Raw genomic sequence first — 6,000 nt, forward strand, 5'->3', positions numbered from 1 at the left:
CTAGTGAATACAGGCCCAGAGCAATCAAACACTCTTCATATGACAAGACATTCAATCCTGGAATCATTTTTGTGAATCTCCTATGAACCCTCTTCAGTTTCAGCACATCCTTCTAAGATAAGGGCCCAGACCTGCTCACAATACTCTAAGTGAGGCCTCACTAGTGCTTTATAAAGTTTCAACATTATAAGTTTTTTTATGCAGAGAGTGGTGTGTGTGGAATGGGCTGCTGGCGACGGTGGTGGAGGCGGATATGATAGGGTCTTTTAAGAGAGTCCTAGACAGGTATATGGCGCTCAGAAAAATAGAGGGCTATGGGTAACCCTAGGTAATTTCTCAGGTAAGAACATGCTCAGCACAGCTTTGTGGGCCGAAGGGCCTGTATTGTGCTGTAGTTTTTCTATGTTTCTGTGTTTCTATTATATCCTTGTTTTTATTTTCTAGTCCTCTTGAAATGAATACTAACATTGCATTTACCTTCCTCACTACTGACTCAACCTGCTTACGTTCATATTCCATCTTTATCTTGTTAGCCACGGTTGTGTCATCTTCCTCTTTGGGATGTATGCATCCTGTGCCTTCCAAATTGCTTCCAGAAATTCCAGCCGTTGCTGCTCTGCTGTCACCCCTGCCAGTGTTCTTTTCTAATCAATTCTGGCCAACTCCTCTCTCATGCCTCTGTAATTCCCTTTACTCCACTGTAATACTGATACATCTGACTTTAGCTTTTTTTTCCCCCATTGTCATAGTAGTCATAGTCATACTTTACTGATCCCGGGGGAAATTGTTTTTTGTTACAGTTGCACCATAAATAATAAATAGTAATAAAACCATAAATAGTTAAATAGTAATATGTAAATAGTGCCAGGAAATAAATCCAGGACCAGCCTTATTGGCTCAGGGTGTCTGAACCCTCCAAGGGAGGAGTTGTAAAGTTTGATGGCCACAGGCAGGAATGACTTCCTATGACGCTCAGTGCTGCATCTCGGTGGAATGAGTCTCTGGCTGAATGTACTCCTGTGCCCACCTAGTACATTATGTAGTGGATGGGAGACATTGTCCAAGATGGCATGCAACTTGGACAGCATCCTCTTTTGAGACACCACCAGAGTGTCCAGTTCCATCCCCACAACATCACTGGCCTTACGAATGAGTTTGTTGATTCTGTTGGTGTCTGCCACCCTCAGCCTGCTGCCCCAGCCCACAACAGCAAACATGATAGCACTGGCCACCACAGACTCATAGAACATCCTCAGCATCATCCGGCAGATGTTAAAGGACCTCAGTCTCCTCAGGAAATGGAGACGTCTGTGACCCTTCTTGTAGACAGCCTCAATGTCCTTTGACCAGTTCACAGTGAATTCAATCATATTATGTTCACTTTCCCCTAAGAGTTCTTTTACCTTAAGCTCTGTCATCAAAATTGTTGTCTTGTGGCAGCAGTACAGTGTTATACATAAAAAAGTCACTATAAGTTACAACAAGAATATTTAAAAAGCGAATTACAAGGTGAAAAAAGAGCAAAATAATGAGGTAGTGTTCAGGGTTCATGGAACATTTAGAAATCTGATGACAGAGGGGAGCAACCGATTCCTAAAATGGTGAGTGTGTGTCTTCATGCTCCTGTACCTCCTCTCTGTTGGTAATAACGAGAAGAGGGCATGTCAGGGATAGTAAGGGTCGTTCATGAAGGACTCTTTATCACAGTCCCGAATGAACAGCAGCACAGTCCAAGCTTCGACACTTCATTCACTGGAGTACGGTTAGATGCTGCCGTCTGTTTAACACTCAGACTGTCAATTATCACCTGCCACAGTCCTTCATGGAAAGTCTGTAGTTAAAAGCCTCATGCTGAGCGGTGAGTGCTCAAATCATAGCAATTCTATTTCTAGTACTATTGTTTGTGATTTCACCTTGGGATTTTGTTCATGCTGTCTTGTTTATTTCAAGTCTGAGTCAATTCTGGACCTTACTCTGCACTGGGGTTCACTACCATACACAGCTCTCTTGTTACACCATTTTAAACTGGAGTTGCAAGGGATGGGAACCAGAACACCAGAACAGACAGTGGAGTGGCTGTGAAGAAAGATGTCGTTAAGCCTACATACAAAATCAGAAATCAAAAGGTTAAGCTTGGTGGAACTAATGTTCTGAGTTGTATACATTTCAGTGCAAGGAGTATTGTAGGAAAAGTGGATGAGCCTAGGGCTTGGATACAGGGCAGTCTGAAGAGCTCGTCTACTGAAGTTATATGGGTGGAACTGAGGAATAAAAAAAATGGTCAAGTTAATGGGATTATATGACAAACTACCCAACAGTCCACAGGATTTACAGCAGCAAATTCATAGAGAGACTGTTGCAAGAAATACAAGGTTGCAGTAGTAGGTGATTCAAAGAGTGCAGAGAATGTTTCCAAGGATTTTCCCAGGACCTGAACTATCAGGAAATGTTGAATAGGTTTAGGATTTGCTCCCTGGACCATAAGTGAATGAGAGGAGATTTGATAAAGTATACAAATTATGAGGGGTAGAGACAAGTTAAATGTAAGCAGGCTTTTTCCATGGAGACTGGGTGAGACCAGAGGTCATGGGTTAAGGGTGAAAGGTGAAATGTTTAAGGGGAACATGATAGGAAACCTCCTCACTCAGAGGGTGGTGAGTGTGTGGAACGAGCTGTAAGCTCAAGTGTTGAATGGTGTCTCAAGTTCGACACTTTAGAGAAATTTGGGTAGATATATGGATTGGAGGTATATCAAGGGCTATGGTCCAGGTGCAGGTTGGTGGACTAGGCAGATGAATAGATCAGCAAGGACTATTCTGGCTGCGGGGCCTGTTTCTGTGCTGTGCTCTTCAATGACTATAATGGACGCCACCTTCTTGAGGCACTGCCTTTTGGAGACATCCTCGATGACGAAAAGGCCCGTGTCAGAGCTAGCTGAATCTACAGCTCTCTGCAGCTCCTTCCGATCCTGTGCTTTGGTGCTGCCATGCTTGATACAGAAGTACATCTGTGGATGAGATTAGTTTGGATTGGCATGACGGTTGGCACAGACAATGTGGGCCAAAGGGTTTGCTCCTGTGCGGCACCATTCTTTGCAAATCCATTTTATTTCCCCTCCCATCTGCACCCTTCCTCCCTGGATTCGTGTGATGCACAAGGGGCAACACACAGCGGTCGGTCAAATAACTTAACAACTTGCAGCTCTCTAGGACTGGGAGGAAACTAGAGTGGGTAGGGAAAACTCACGCAGGCACTGTGAAAATGTACCAGCTCTCCACAGTCAGCACCGGAGGGTCTCTGGAGCTGTTGCACAGTGTTGCCCCTGTACAGCCATAAAATGGGTCCTTCGGCACTCCACAGTTTACGGTATCTTGCCGCCTTCAGAATGGCTGCTGTATCCAAGTCAATCACAAAAGAACTGGCACTTCAAAGCTACTCACCACTGGCATTGTCTTGGGGAAGATCAGTGAGATGTGATGAGGTATTAGACAAATGCAGGTAGATGTTTGAAATATAGTTCAAAAAGTTCTGATCAATAATTAAGAGTGTGTTGAAAAGCTGAATAATTACAATTGTCATAATACCTTGGCAGGAACTAGGTGTTAAAAGAACAGAAGGGACAAGAAACTAGATTCAGAAAGCAGATTAACACACACAAAATGCTAAAGGAACTCAGCAGGTCAGGCAAAATCTATGGAGAGGAATAAACAGTCAACATTTCGGGCCAAGACACTTCATCAGGACTGGAAAGGAAGGGGAAAGAAGCCAGAAAAGAAAGATGGAGGGAGGAGGAGGAGGAGGAGAAGGGGGTGACAGGTGGAGAAGGTAAAAGCTGAAGGAGAATGAATCTGATAGGACAGGAGAGTAGGCCATGGGAAACTGGGAAGGAGGAGGGTCACCAGAGAGAGGTGAGGAGAAGAGAAAGGGGAAGAGGGGAGCCAGAATGGGGACTGAAAAAGACTGGGGGGTGGGGGTGGAGAAATTACCAGAGGTTAGGAAAATCATTTGAGAAAGCAGTTAAAAGGTTGAAAAGACCAAATGAGTGAATTAAGGAAGCAGGAAAACAAATAGGTGGTAAATGTCTCAATATGTTAAATCGCTGGAATAGTACTGCTGGAGCCTGCTTGGAGCTGTGCTGGAACGCTGAAGGAGATGAGGGGGTTTCGGTCGGATGGGTCAGGGGAAGTGGGAGCTGGAGCCGCAGTTAGAGTAATGTATCTCAGATGGAACAGGATCAAAATGTTACTGCTGGTCAAAGCAATATCCCAGCCTAATCAGAGAGCAAGTGGACCTACTTGCAGACCACAGTTGTCTGGGGCTCCGTACAGTGGGTCAGGGAGGTTGCTGGGTAGACCATGATACAACAAGAAGGTGCCAAGGAAGTAGGTCAGGTGATAGAGCTTTTCACAATCTCAGGATGTCCTAAAGAGCTTCACAACCAGAAGTACTGTCTTTTCACTGCTGTAGACCACAAGACTGCAGGAACAGAATTAGGCCTATCGAACTCGATCCGCCATTCAATCATGACTGATTTTTTTTTTAACCCAATTATGCTGCTTTCTCCCTGTAGCTCTTAAACCAACCAAGAACCTATGAATCCCGGGCCTAAAACATCGCCAATTTATTCCTCTCCACAGATTTTGCCTGACCTACTGAGTTCCTCCAACATTTTGTGTGTTTTACTCTAGATTTTCTTCATCTGCTGAATCTTTTGTGTTTATATACCTATGAATCTCTGCCTTAAATACACACAATAACTTGGTCTCCACAGCATGTGTGGCCATGAATTCCACAGATAACCACCTTCTGGCTGAAAAAAAACTCCTCTTCATCTCAGTTTTCAGGGAATTTCCTTTCATTCTGAATCAACAGTATACCCTCAAATCGCAGATTCTCCTGCTAGTAGAATATTCTCTCCATGTCCATTCTATCCAGGCCTTTCATTATCCAGTAGGTTTCTATGAGAGCTCCCTCATCCCACCCCCCCCCCCCCCATCCTTCTGAACACCATCCAGCACAGGCCAGGAGACAATAACCGATCTACACACAGTGCCCACAAACAGCATGTGATATTGACCAGACTCTCCACTACGGTGACATTGAATGAATGTTAATCATTGGCCAGGATACTGGGGGAAAATGTCCCTGTTCTTTCCAGGTGACCGTCACCTGAGGGACCCAGTCCTCCTTTGGGCTAGCATTCCCTTGGCAGTACATTGGAATGCTCACCTGGAGTGTTGAGTCCAGGCCTCTGGAGCGGGCCAGAGCCTTGTGATCCTGGAGGGCCTCCAACCAAGCAGGGTTAACAGGGTTAGTAAAAGTATCAGGGGTGGGGTGGGAAAAGAGAGGATGTACTCTGTGGGCGGGGAAACATATCTTAAAATACCAGATGAGATGGAAAATGATCAGCCGGTTGCCAAGTCTGCTAACTGACTAATTCTGATGAATAATCTGCACGGAAATGTCACTGCATCTTTGCTCCTGATCAATGTCAGCTTTGGCCCAGATGAAATGTGCACAAATGAGATCTACAGCACATTTTGTCTGAAAATATTTCCAGTATTTTCTGCTGTTTCATGCTAACAGGACCAGCTGCATGTCCAATTAGGTGTGGGAGTCAAGCACAGAAAAATACCAGCAATTTTTGTTTTCAATTTCAGAGAAAGCTGTCATTAAAACAACGGTTAAAAAGAATATGATGGATATGAGTTAATTACTGAAAAAGGACTTAATTCACTTTTCAATAAAAATAATTGTCCCCCACAAGAATTTACTTCAGTTGAAGAGTTACAAATGGCATTGGCAATGGCTGTCAAGTGTTTAATATTATTAACACTAAACAAGCCAAATAAACCAATGCCAACTTGTTTAATCTTGCAGGATTCCTGTGACAGTTTGATAAAAATGCTTCATTATTTTAGTCCTGAAAAATTACTTTTTCTGTTAACTTCACACTAAGATTTCAACGGGGACAGCAAGCAAAATTGCTCAACGTTATAA

General features: G+C 43.9%; 1 long non-coding RNA gene across 1 annotated transcript in view; it reads right to left on the reverse strand.

The window, feature by feature from the left end:
- LOC134355024 (uncharacterized) overlaps positions 1–5,322 on the reverse strand; it is a 101,979-nt gene extending 96,657 nt beyond the window's left edge. Inside the window, exon 1 of the long non-coding RNA XR_010019951.1 lies at positions 5,230–5,322. This is a non-coding gene — a long non-coding RNA (uncharacterized LOC134355024). The remainder of the gene's footprint in view (positions 1–5,229) is intronic.
- Positions 5,323–6,000: the final 678 nt, after the last annotated feature.

This window comes from Mobula hypostoma, chromosome 12 (assembly GCF_963921235.1).
Source record: "Mobula hypostoma chromosome 12, sMobHyp1.1, whole genome shotgun sequence".
Lineage (NCBI taxonomy): Eukaryota > Metazoa > Chordata > Chondrichthyes > Myliobatiformes > Myliobatidae > Mobula > Mobula hypostoma.